The sequence below is a fragment of the Pristis pectinata genome, chromosome 13 (assembly GCF_009764475.1).
Source record: "Pristis pectinata isolate sPriPec2 chromosome 13, sPriPec2.1.pri, whole genome shotgun sequence".
NCBI classification, from domain to species: Eukaryota; Metazoa; Chordata; class Chondrichthyes; order Rhinopristiformes; family Pristidae; genus Pristis; species Pristis pectinata.
Genome location: NC_067417.1, coordinates 20,558,951 through 20,572,626, shown reverse-complemented (window position 1 = coordinate 20,572,626; position 13,676 = coordinate 20,558,951). Strand labels below are relative to the sequence as shown.

Sequence of the window (13,676 nt, the reverse complement as noted above, 5' to 3'; positions counted from 1 at the left end):
ATAACATTTATTAAAGCCAGAAGCTAACACAACAATATTGAGATATCATTATGAGAAGACAACATTCCTAAAAGGGGATAGAGTGATCCTTAAGTTATCTAAAAAGCAATCTTTTATTCTGGTTGGGTTTGTTCTCCATACTGAATGTTATGTCATCCCAGCAAATACCTCTCACTGCAGAAGCTAATTCCACTGAGTCACAGATCACATTAACCAGTGCCCAATTTATGAAAAAAACCTCTTAGCTCCCTCATATCCCACTAACATTTTCTTTTTAAACCTTGATGCAGTCATGTTTGCTGTTTCCTTAATGATGGCAAAAAAGTAGAGCCAAGTGCCAGTCAATTACAGTGGTTGTACAAGACTGTATTAGATGTACTGTTATGAGCCAGGTTGCTATTTGGTGAATATCCCTTTAAGGCACCTGGACAGTAGAGTGGTAGTGTGTGTGTGGTGTTATCAAGACAGGAAGACGATTATAACGTGCTGGCTGTTTTGCTCAGTGAGGAGAGAAAGCGAGAGAGAGAGAGCGAGAGCGAGCGAGAGAGAGACTGACTGACTGTTGGTCTCCGTATTAATGGATGAAGAACTATAGCTGTGACTGCCACTACAATCCATGTATGGATTTTTGGAGCAAACAAGTGGAGTTCACTTTGCTGTTAACCTGTATTGGGAACCAGGTCTTTCTGTGGGTGGCCACGTATCGAATGCCTTCAGGGTGGCAGATATTTCAGAACAAAGCTGTAGAGATCATCAGAGATTGAGGTGTCGTATACATGACTCACTTACACATGACTTGGTGTGTTTCTATTGTTGCTGGTATGTAACAGTACTGATTCCGTTATCTAGATATATTTAACATAAAACCTTTGCTTATTTAACAGCCAGGGACCTACTTCCTCAGGTTAACTCTTTCTGCTCAATGCAGAAACCTTTGGCTGAGGACAGTTGGTGAATGAACTGACGTTGGTCATTTCCCCACTAGAAGGTGCACAAAATTAAATAATTGGCATCTATCAGAAGAAAAATGAAGATCATAGGTCATTAAACCAAAGAGAAGCCATCAGAACTATAGGTCAAATGCAAAGGATCTGACAAACCAATTAAGTATGAATCGAAAAGGTAAAGATACATTTCTGTTCTGAGTACATATTTTCTTATTACATATATCCCTTGTATGGAGAGCTACTGAATTTATTCTGGGGCCTAATTAATGGCAATTGAAAGAGTTTCATTTCCAAGTTTTGGTGACCACCTTTGTCGGGACTGCAAGTATTCAGCATATTTGTAAATAGCAAATAAAGAAATGTCTAGTATCCAAGTTTGCTGATGACAAAAAGATTGGCAGCACTGTAAGCAGTATGGCAAAACTAAATTATTAAGTAATATTAATAGTCTGAATGAATGGGCAAAACCATGGTGAATGGATTTCAAAATGGACCTAGAAAGCATAGAATAAAGTACTTCACAAATGCTGAAAGGCTAGAAGCAGCAAAGGTTGCAAGAGACTTCCAGGTACACAGATCAGTAAAAATGTACATGGATACAGCAAACTGTCAAAAAGGTTAATGGAATGAAGACATTTATATCTGAAGGACTAGGATCTGATAAGATAGGTACAAAGCCCGAGTTACACAATACCTGCAGGAGTGTGAGCAGATCTGGGTACCACACTTAGAAAGGATACACTGGCCTTGGTCAGAGTGTAGTGCAGAATTAACCAAATGGTATCATGATCTAAAAGTTTAAATTTATGAGGGGAGATTACCATATATAGGAACAGGAGTAGGTCATTCAGTGGGATTAGGGCTAATCTGATATTCCTCAAATCAACTTTCCTGCCCTTTCTTCATAACTTTGATTCACTTACTGATGAGAAATCTGTCCCCGCCTTAACTATATACTAGGATTCTGCCACCACAACTCCTATCGGTAAGGAGTTCTAAAGACTCGCATTTATCTGAGAAAGAAATTTTCCCTCATCTCAGCCTTACACAGGCACCTCCTTATTCTGACACTGTGCCCCCTGAATCTGGATTCTCCTGTGACAGAAAACATGCTCTCAGTATTTATCTTGGCTAGCCTCCTAAGAAACTTATATGTTTCAACAAGGGCCCCATTCTCTTCTAACCTCCAAAGAATAGAGTACCAATCTGTTTAACCTTTCCTTGTGAGACAATCCCTCCATATCCTGAATCATACGAATGATCCTCCTCTGAATCACCTCCAATGAAATAATATCTTAAAAAGATGAACTTTTTTTGCATCTGTTTGCATTACTCTGGATGTGGTCTCAATAGTGTCTTGTACGATTGCAGAAAGACTATCCTACTTGTACTCAAATTCCTTTGAAGTAACAGTCAACATTTTATTAGCTTTCCCTATTACCTGCCACACTTGTGTGGTAGCTTTGTACACAATAACCCCAAAGTCTTTGTTCTGTAGTTTTCCATTTAAATAAATCTGTTCTTTATTCTTCCTTCCAAAACAGGCCCCTTAGAGAACTTTACACTTGCCATATTATACTTCAATTACCAATTTTTTGTGCCATCATTTAACCTATTACAATCTCTCCTTAAACTCTTTGTATCTTCCTCACAATCAGTCTTCTCTCCTATTTATGTGTCATTTGCAAACTTAGCTACCATACCTTCACTTCCTTCCTCCAAGTCATTGATATATATTGTAAACCACTGCAGTCCCAGAACTGATCCCTGTGGCACCCCACTGGTCACAGGTGGCAAACCAGAAAATGACCATTTTATCCCTATAGGCTGCTTCTTACTTGTTAGCCTCTATATATTTTGTTATGAACCAGCAACAAAAGAAACACACTGAGTCATGATTCAGTGTTAAAAACTATTTTATTAATCACTACTTATGGTCATAAGAAAAATAAAAGTAAAAATGTTAGTATGTTAGAAGTAAAAATGTTAAATCTTGAACATTAACCCCAAAAACTAAACTCTTTGTGTGTGTGTGTGGCAAAGTCCCAAACTCCAAGTCCAGGAATGGTTCTTAGAGTTCAGTTTAGCAAGCCATAAAGTGAAACATGAGCAAAGGATTCTTCAATAACCACCGTTGTCTGAAGATAAGACGTAGATGTAGAGAACATAGAGAGAGTAATTACGAAATCCAAATGTTCACGATGGAACCCAAATGACCCCTCAGTGTTTACTCGGTAGTGACTTCCTCACCCCGAAAAGCATCCGACTCATGCTCGTCCACACAAATACCTGTTTCCTTCTACAGGTCAGCAACAAAGTGAACTCCACCGGATTACTTCCAATTTCCATACGTGGATTGTAGTACCAGACACAGTTATTGTTTCTCATCCATCGATAGAGAAACTAGCAGGCTGGTGTCTCTCTCCCTTCTCTCTCTCTCTCTCTCTCTCGCACTGACTTTGACTGACTTCTTCAACAACGTCATTACGTCCTTTATCTTTGGTTGACATAAGCACGCCACACACACACACACACACAAACACACACACTACCAACTCTACCTTAAAGGGACATTCACCGAGTCCGTAACAATGCCAATATATCAACTCCAACACCAAGCGCTCTTACCTTGTGACTGAGCGCTTCATGAAGCACCTTATTGAAGGCCTTCTGGAAGTCTATCTACTGGTTCCCTCCTATCCCCTCTGATCAAGACTTCCTCAAAAGACTCTAGTAAAATTGTCAAACATTATTTCCCCTTCATGAAGCCATGCTGACTCAGCTTGATTAGATTATGATTTTTTAAATGTGCTGCTATTGCTTCCTTACTAATTGATGCTCCCCAAATGACATGCTCCCCAAACAGTTAGGCTAATTGGCCTATAGTTATCCACTTCACCACCACTACCCCTCCCTTTTCCAATAGGTATGTCAACTTTTCCAATCTTCCTGTACTTCTCCAAAATGTAAGGATTTTTGAAAGATTACAACCAATGGCATCCACTATCCAACTGGTAGACATTTTTCCTTGGAGGGAAACCTTCTGGGCCAGTGGATTTATCAGCCTTTACAGTGTCATAGAGTTATATAGTGCAGAAAAAGGCCCTTTGCCCACCATCTCCATGCTGAAAAGTGATCCAAATATGATAGAATTCACCCTGCAGTTTGAGAGGAAGAAACTAAAATTGAATGTATTGGTGTTACAGTTGAATAAAGGTAACTACAGAGGCATGAGAGAGGAGCTGGCCAAAGTTGATTGGAAGGGGACCCTAGCAGGGATGACGGAAGTTTCTGGGAGTAACTCGGAAGACGCAGGTTCAGTTCATCCCAAAGAAGAAGCAGCATTCCAAAAGGATGATGAGGCAATTGTGGCTGGCGAGGGAAGTCAAAGACAGCATAAAAGCAAAAGAGAGGGATACAATATTGTGAAAATTAGTGGGAAGCTTTAAGATTGAGAAGCTTTTAAAATCCAACAGAAGACAACTAAAAAAGCAATAGGGGGAGAAAAGATGAAATATGATAGTAATCTAGCCAATAATATAAAAGAGGATACCAGAACTTCTTTCAGATATATAAAGAGTAAAAGAGAGGCAAGAGTGGACATCGGACCACTGGAAAATAACGCTGGAGAGGTAGTAATGGGGAACAAAGAAATAGCAGATGGACTGAATAAGTATTTTGCGTCAGTCTTCACTGTGGAGGACACCAGCAACATGCTGGAAATTCGAGAGAGTCAGGGGGCAGAAGTGAGTGTAGTTACTATTACTAAGGAGAAGGTGCTTGGGAAGTTGAAAGGTCTTAAGGTGGATAAGTCACTTGGACCGGATGGACTACACCCCAGGGTTCTGAAAGAGTCAGCTGAAGAGATTGTGGAGGCATTAGTAGTGATAGTTCAAGAATCACCAGATTCAGGAATGGTTCCGGAGGACTGGAAAATCGCAAATGTCACTTCAATCTTTAAGAAGGGAGGGAGGCAAAAGACAGGAAGTTAGCCTGTTTTCAGTGGTTGGTAAGATGACCATTACTGAGGATGAGGCTTTGGGTTACTTGGAAGCACATGATAAAATAGGCCGAAGTCAGCATGGTTTCCTTAAGGGGAAATCTTGCCTGCCAAATCTGTTGGAATTCTTTGAGGAAGTAACGGGCAAGATAGACAAAGGAGAGTCAGTGGATGTTGTTTACTTGGATTTTCAGAAGGCCTTTGAAAAGGTGCCGCACATGAGGCTGCTAAACAAGATAGGAACCCATGGTATTACAGGAAGGATACTAGCATGGATAGAAGATTGGCTGACTGGCAGAAGGCAAAGAGTGGGAATAAAGGAGACCTTTTCTGGTTGGCTGCTGGTGACTAGTGGTGTTCCACAGGGGTCAGTGTTGGGTCTTTTCATGTTATATGTTCATGATTTGGATGATGGAATTGATGGCTTTGTGGCCAAGTTTGCGGATGATACAAAGATAGATGGATGGGCAGGTAGTATTGAGGAAGCAGGGAGTCTGCAGAAAGACTTGGACAGGTTGGGAGAATGGGCAAAGAAGTGGCAGACGGAATACAGCGTAGGGAAGTGTATGGTCATGCACTTTGGTAGAAGGAATAAAGGCATAGACTATTTTCTAAATGGGGAGTGAATTCAGAAAATCAGAGGTGCAAAGGGACTTGGGAGTCCTAGTGCAGGATTCCCTAAAGGTTAACTTGCAGATTAAGTCGGTAGTAAGGAAGGCAAATGCAATGATAGCATTCATTTCGAGAGGATATAAAAACAAGCAGGTAATTCTGAGGCTTTATAAGGCATTGGTCAGACCATATTTGGAGTATTGTGAGCAGTTTTGGGTCCATATCTAAGGAAGGATGTGCTGGCATTGGAGACGGTCCGAGAAGGTTTACGAGAATGATCTCAAGAATGAAAGGGTAACATATGAGGAGTGTTTGATGGCTCTGGGCCTGCGCTTGCTGGAGCTTAGAAGGATGAGGGGGGATCTCAATAAAGCCTACTGAATATTGAAAGGCCTGGATAGAGTAGTTGTGGAGAGGATGTTCCCAGTGGTGGGAGAGTCTAGGACCAGAGGGCACAGCTTCAGAACAGAAGGACGTCCTTTCAGAATAGAGATAAGGAGGAATTTCCTTAGCCAGAGGATGGTAAATCTGTGGAATTCATTGGCACAGATGGCCGTGGAGGCCAAGTCATTGGGTATACTTAATGCGGAGGTTGATAGATCTGCTCTGGGAAAATGCCAGTCCTGCATGGACCAAAAATGACCTGTCCTATACAACTCGCATAGAACTTACAATGCACGATACTAAAGTGAAGTCAGAGGCTTGATTATACACTAGGAGTTAGAGTTGAAGCCATGAATCCCTGACCAACAGGCAAGAATATCACTTAATCTTGCTGAGGCATATACGTACTGGCCCTAGCTAGGCTCTCACCTTTTTATGTATTTTTTTTTACACAGTTGCACTTCAACAGGCATAGATTATACAGCACTTAATTTACTGAGAGATCGTTGGATCTACAGATTTTTTTAATATTTTATTGTTCTTTATGATTATATATGCTATGATTGTTATCCTGATCTCTTTGTATTACATGTATAAATATTGATGCCATATATCAATCTGTATTAATTTGAAAACTAATAAAAAGATTGAAAAAGATTATACAGCAGTATGCAATTAGTATCCTCAGTGCACTCACATCTTTGCTTATAAACAACCTACCTCTTAGAGGCACGATCACTTCCTGATTCAAAGTAGACTGCAGAATGGTCAATAGCTACCAATGACTTTTTATAACTGGGTAAGGTCAGTGGGTAACAAATGTAATACTTCTATTGATATTCAATGGGAAAGAAAAGTGCTTGTTGAGCTAATGAGTGTATCAGTTTTAGTTTGATCCATGTTTGCAAAGCACATTTATGAGTACTAGTTATTATTTCTATGCCAGTGTAAAAGGAGGCAAACAAAAAGAGAAAAAAGTGACATCCGCAGTCCTCAATACTGTACGCTGGTTACAGTTGTCAATCCATTGTGACATTTAACATTGAAGATATTTACAGGAAATATTGATGACAATTTTGAAAGGTAAAATTGACATCATGACCAAAAAACGTAACATGAAGTAAAAATTATGGAGATTAGATTATGAAGACATAATACATAATCAATAAAAAATGCTTTGAAAGTATGCAAAGTTAACTCTTGCAAATTAATGGTATAGTGCATGTACTTTATAGTCAGTCATTTCCTTAATGAGCTTAAATCCAATTGTTAACTATTAAGAACCATACAATTCAGTATATTTTGAGGTAATATCTTATAGTTGAACACTATATTTTAATGAGATGTGATGCTGATGCACATAGATAAAGAGAGAAAAACATACTGGCTCTGGTATGCTATTGCATGGGTTTTAATTGTCCTGATTATTTTAAAATAGAAGGAATCAATAAAAATCCATAATTAATCTACCAGAACATCATATAATTGTTTTGATGAAAGGTCATTGACCTGAAATATTAATTCTGCCTCTCTCTCCACAGATGCTGCCCATCCTGTTTCTAGCACAGAGACACAAGAAATTCTGCAGATGCTGGAACCTGGAGCAATACATAAAAGGTGCTGGAGGAACTCAGCAGGTCAGGAAGCATCTATGGAAGGAAATAAACATTCGACGTTTTGGCCCGAGACCCTTCATTAGGACTGGCACTTCTGTTTTTATCAGATCTGCTGTAATTTGGAACTACGATTTGTATTCCACAGCATAGATTTTGTACATAGATAAAGGTCACATCATGTAGATTTCTGTTGAAAATGCAATACATTCAAATCATCCATTTCATGTATTACAAACTCACTCTTATTAAAAGATTTCATAATACAAGTCCCTTAATAAATATGAAATCACCTGACAAGAAACTGAAACATTATTAATATTCTCAAAAATGTATCTTATGAGGTGCCAAGTTTTACAAATTCAGTAATGCATAAAGCCTAAAATTAACACAATTCTATCACTCTAATGCCATAGATTAAATTATGTAAAGTACTGTGGAAGTTGCACATGATCAATGTCAAGTTAATAATGTAATTATTAAAACTGCATTCACCTTGTCTGATTTCTCAGTTATGGGCACCTTTAGCTTATGCAGGGAGGCAACATGATGAAGCCTCCCAAACAGAACAAACAATGCATGACTCTTACTAAATGTTTTCTATTTGCTTATTCCACAAAAAAAAGAATTTGGATAACAGTATGAATTTAGAAAATTCTAATTGAATCATTTGTAATGCTAGCATGAAATTCAATTTAGGATTTAGTGAAATAAAACAATACATCAATAGATAACAGTACTATATATATATATAATAATCTGAAATGTTTGGATGATTCTAAGTTAACAAGAACATATGTTTAATTTTATGCCATATGAACATGACTGCACTGGAAACAATGTAAAGGAATTTACCAGGATGTTGACTAGGATGGAACATTTTTATTATGAGGAGAGACTAGAGAGGTTGTGTTTGTTTTGGAATGGAGGAGGCTGAGGGGGACCTGATGGACATTTACAAAATTATGAAAGGCATAGATAGGATAGAAAGTGACATCTTTTTCTCCATCTAAAACAGGGCCATCTAAAACCAGAGGGCATAGGTTTAAGTTGAGGAATACATGTTCTCAAGGGGATCTGTGGAATATTTTCACTGAGAGGATGGTTGTAATCTGGAACATACTGCCTGAGAAGATGGTGGAGGCAGGTACTCTCACAACAAAGTACCTGAACAAGCACTTGAATTGCCAAGGCATGGAAGGCCATGGATCAAGTGCTGGTATATGGAATTAGTAAAGGTGGGTACTTGATAGTTGGCATGCGTACGGTGTGCCAAAAGACCTGTTTCTGAGCTGCATGACTCTATAATAGTATCATACTTGATAAAGTGACTATTGTTTGCCTCTGTGGGAGGACTATGAATTGAATCCCCATCACACACTAACGCATCATCTAAGCTAACACCTGCGTGATTAAGTAACTAAGAGAGTGCCAATTGTTGGGGAATTATTTGTCAGAATGAGAGGTTGATTCAATGGAATTAAAGTAGTACAGTACAATGTGCTATTGCCACAGAGCAGCACATGAAGCGCTATTGACGAGGGATGAATTTCTAGACAATAATCTCCTACGACGTTAAATCAGATAGAAATATAGAAACATAGAAAACCTACAGCACAATTGAGGACCTTTGGCCCACAAAGCTGTGCTGAACATGTCCCTACCTTAGAGAGCTATAGCCCTCTATTTTTCTCAGCTCCATGTACCCATCCAAAAGTTTCTTAAGAGACCCTATCATATCCGCCTCCACCGCCATTGCCGGTAGCCCATTCCATGCACTCACCACTTTCTGAGTAAAAAACTTACCCCTGGCATCTCCCCTATACCTACTCCCCAGCACCTTAAACCTATGTCCTCTTGTGGCAACCATTTCAGCCCTAGGAAAAAGCCTCTGACTATCTACCCGATCAATACCTCTCGTCATCTTATATACCTCTATCAGGTCCCCCCTCATCCTCTGTTGCTCCAAGGAGAAAGGCCGAGTTCCCTCAACCTGCTTTCATAAGGCATGCTCCGCAATCCAGGCAGCATCATTGTAAATCTCCTCTGCACCCTTTCTATGGCTTCCACATCCTTCCTGTAGTGAGGTAACCAGAACTGAGCACAGTATTCCAAGTGGAGTCTGACCAGGGTCCTATATAGCTGCAGCATTACCTCTTGGCTCCTAAATTCAATTCCATGGTTGATGAAGGAAAATATACCATATGCCTTCTTAACCACAGAGTCAATCTGTGCAGCTGCTTTGAGCGTCCTATGCACTCAGACCCCAAGATTCCTCTGATCCTCCACACTGCCTAGAGTGCTACCATTAATACTATACTCTGCCATCATATTTGACCTACCAAAATGAACCACTTCACACTTATCTGGGTTGAACTCCATCTGCCACTTCTCAGCCCAGCTTTGCATCCTATCTATGTCCCGTTGTAACCTCTGACAGCCCGCCACACTATCCATAACACCTCCAACCTTTGTGTGGTATTTTATAATAACATGCACATTCTGGTTTCAAACAAATCATTAAGTAGTCCACTGAATCTGTATTTAATGTGTTCTATGATTTTAAGCCCACATAAGTAATTGGTGCAAGTCCTGACATGAATTGTGAGGTTCTGGTTGAAAGAGAATAATTCTGTTAAGTAGGGTGCTGATCTGCTTCAGAGCTGGGAAATAAATTCATAGTCATATTAAGAGAGCATCATACGTGTCCAATCAACTTTGAACTTATCTCCAACAGATACAAGGTACTAGCTGCTTCTATGGACAAGGACAAAAACTCCGAGAAAGACGGCCAAGCAAACCACAGCTCCATGATATAGAAGACCAATTGCTTGAAGGAAAAGGGTAGGGAGTGACAAGGATAGTGGTGATGAGGGCTAGATGTCAGAGGAATAGATAAAGTTCACTGCGGCTATAGCCAGGAGTTCCGAAGGTTTTGTTTCTTTCCCAGTACCAGGAATAAGGACATCTCCTCAAAGCTGGAGTGGGAAGTAAGAATCTAGTTGTCATAGTCCATGTATGAAACAACAAAGTAAGAAGGACAAGGAATAAGATTCTGGTGAGAGAGTTTGAACTGCAAGGATTGAAACTGAAACGCAGGAGCTCAAGGGTAATTTTCACAGGATTGATATCTGAGTCATGGAAGAAAGGAGCTTGAATTCATGAGACACTGGCATGAGTATTGGGGAAAGGGAAAGGGAGAGTGATTCAGTTGAGACAGTCTCCACTTAAACTTATCTGGGACTAGTGTCCAGGCCAATTGGATAGTTCGATCTGCGGATAGGGTTAAAAGTAAGAAGGGTTTAAGTGAAAGGGATGTTTATAAATTTAAAGGGGGCATGATAAAAAAAATTGCAAATGTCACAAAAGAGGTTGGCAGTGAGAAGAAAAGCTTTAAACTGCAAGAAGATATCGATGGTCTGGTCAGTTAGTTGGAAAAAGGGCAAATGGAATTTAATTCAGAAAAGTGTTAAGTAATGCATTTGAAGAGATGTAACAATGCAAGGGAATATACAAAAATGGAAGCATATTGACTGCTGAAGAGGAATAGAGGGACCATGGAATGTATGGTCATTGATCTTTAAATCTAGCAGAACAAGTCAATAATGTGGTTAAAAAGGCATATGGGATGTTTTCCTTTATTAGCTGAGTCATAGAATGCTCTTAGTCTTCTTAGGCAGTTCCTCAGGAATTGAGGATGACTTACTCCTGCTCTGGTTTTATAGATTTTGAGGTGCCTAATGATTCCAATATGGAAACTGTATACTCTTCTACGGATAGGACAAGAGGTGGCTGATAGGATGAGAGGGTTTGTAAGGTGGTCTGCTCTTTCCACTACTTAGGCAGGGCTTCTGTGTGCTGTCAATGCTTAGACTCAAGGTTCTCTCTACCATCCCTAATGCTCCTCCTCCATTTTGAGTGGTTATGGGCTGGAGATTTCCAGGAGTCTATAGGGATGCTGAATTTCTTCAAAGGGGCTTTGAGCACATTCTTGAATCTTTTTCTGTCCATTTGGTAAGCTTTTCCCATGACAGAACTTGGAATAATGTGTCTGTTTAGGGAGCCTGGGGTCAGTCATGTGAATGGCATGGCCTGCTCAATGTAGTTGACTGAATGTAACTGGGGCCTCAATACTGGGGATATTGGCTTGAGGGAGAACGCTGAGATTGGTCTGTTTTTCTTTACAGAGAATTTGAAGGGTTTTGTTGAGACGGCATTGGCAGTATTTTTCAAGTGCTTGAGATACTTGCTGTAGGTCTCAGAAGCACACAGAAGGACAGTGATAAGTGCTCCCCAGTTAAGTTTTGTGCTGAGTCTGAGGTCTTAATCTTCAAATTCCTTTTTCCTCAATTAACCAAAGGCTGTACTGGTGCACAGAAGGCGATGGTGAATTTCAGCAGTGATGTCTGCTTTCACCCAGACATGATGCTGGAGATATGGAACGTGGTGTGCATAATTCAACAGCAGAGAAGCTATGTTAGAACTGAATATAGTACTGTGTACTGCATACAATTCTGGTTGTCAGATTACAGAAAGATAGCATAGAAAGGATGCACAGGATATTAAGGATGTTGCTGGCATTGAAAAATTGCAGTCATGAGAAAAGAATGGAGAAAAGACTTGGGTTCTCTGGAATAGAGGCTGCTGAGTGGAGACCTGATTGAGGTACTTAAGATCAAAAAGGTCCTAGATAGAGAAAGGAAGAAGGATCTATTTCCCTCTGCAGAAGGTGTCAAAAAACAAGGGTCATAGATTTAAATTGGTTGAAGAAATGTACTTTCACCCAGAGGGTGAAAGGCGTCTGGATCTCGACTCCCTGAAAGATTGATAGAGGCAGTAACCTTCATCACATTTCAACAGTACTTTGGTGTGTACTTGAAGAGCTGTGATCTGCACTGCTAAAGACGAAGTACTGGAAGGTAGGACTACGTTGGAGACCTTTTTTTTGACTGGCAAAGACATGGTGGGTTTCCTGTATCATGTTAAATGAAGTCTTGCTCATAATGGCAAGTACTAGTCTGGGTAATGATAAACAGTGTACAGCAGGAAGGGACAGATATTTTACCAGTAACATTGCATCAATGAACAATACCAATTCAAAAAAGAAACTGGTAAGAAGTTGAGCTCATATGCATTGTATGCAGAAAGCATTTGTATTAAAATAGATAACCTAATAGCACAAACAGAGAAAAGTAGGTTTGACCTACAAATAGAACTTAGAGAGACTTGGTTGAATAGTGACCAGGTTTGGAAATTGAATGATACAAAGTTCTTGATGTTAAAAGGGCAGACAGAAAGGAAGAGGACAGGAGTTAGTCATATAAAAAAGAATGATGAGGGCACTAGTGAAGTACAAACTAGGTTAGAAGAATAGGAAGCAATAGGATGGTGATGGGATAACAAGGGACAGAAAGCAAAACAACATACCACACAATTGGAAGAAAAATTAGTTATTAAATAAGGAGGCTCTGTGGCAAAGATAATGCAATAATCACAGTGGACCTCAAACTTCATACATTCTGTAAATCAAATTGGTAAAAATAGTTTGAAGAATGAATACATGGAATGCAATCCAAAGAAAACATCACCATATGACAGAATTTTGTATTTCATTTGAGAGTGGCACAGTTGTTAGAAATAGAGTATTGAACTTAAAGCCATTTATATAAGTACAAGGAGAAAATTGGCTAAGATAGATTAGAAATTTGAATAAGTGGTTTGTCAGTAAATAAGAGTTTAAAGAAGCATTTCATAATTCTCAAAGAACTGCACATTCCATTAAGAAATAGAAACACCATGGAGAAAGTGATCCATCTGTGGCTAAAGAGCTCAAGGATTGCATCAGATTAAAGAAGGGGCTTAACGTTTGGTCACGATAAAGAGGCAGAAGGTCGAATATATGGGTAAACAAGAAACATGAAAACAGAAGGAGAGTGTTATTGAGACATACTGTATATGATCTTAGCAGAGATTGATAAGGTAGCTGCATCTTGGAAAGGTTTTTTTTTGTCTTTCCCAATGCCCTGAATTTCCAATAAAATCAGGAAATTCCGTATTGACTATTAAGGAAATAACAAGAAAATATCCCTTGACAAATGAAGATTGTTCCTTCCAATGGAT

At 39.5% G+C, this 13,676-nt stretch overlaps 1 protein-coding gene across 1 annotated transcript in view; it reads right to left on the bottom strand.

The window, feature by feature from the left end:
* The window catches only part of LOC127577465 (polyamine-modulated factor 1-binding protein 1), a 135,714-nt gene that overhangs the window by 105,954 nt on the left and 16,084 nt on the right, over positions 1 to 13,676 (bottom strand). The window lies entirely within an intron of this gene.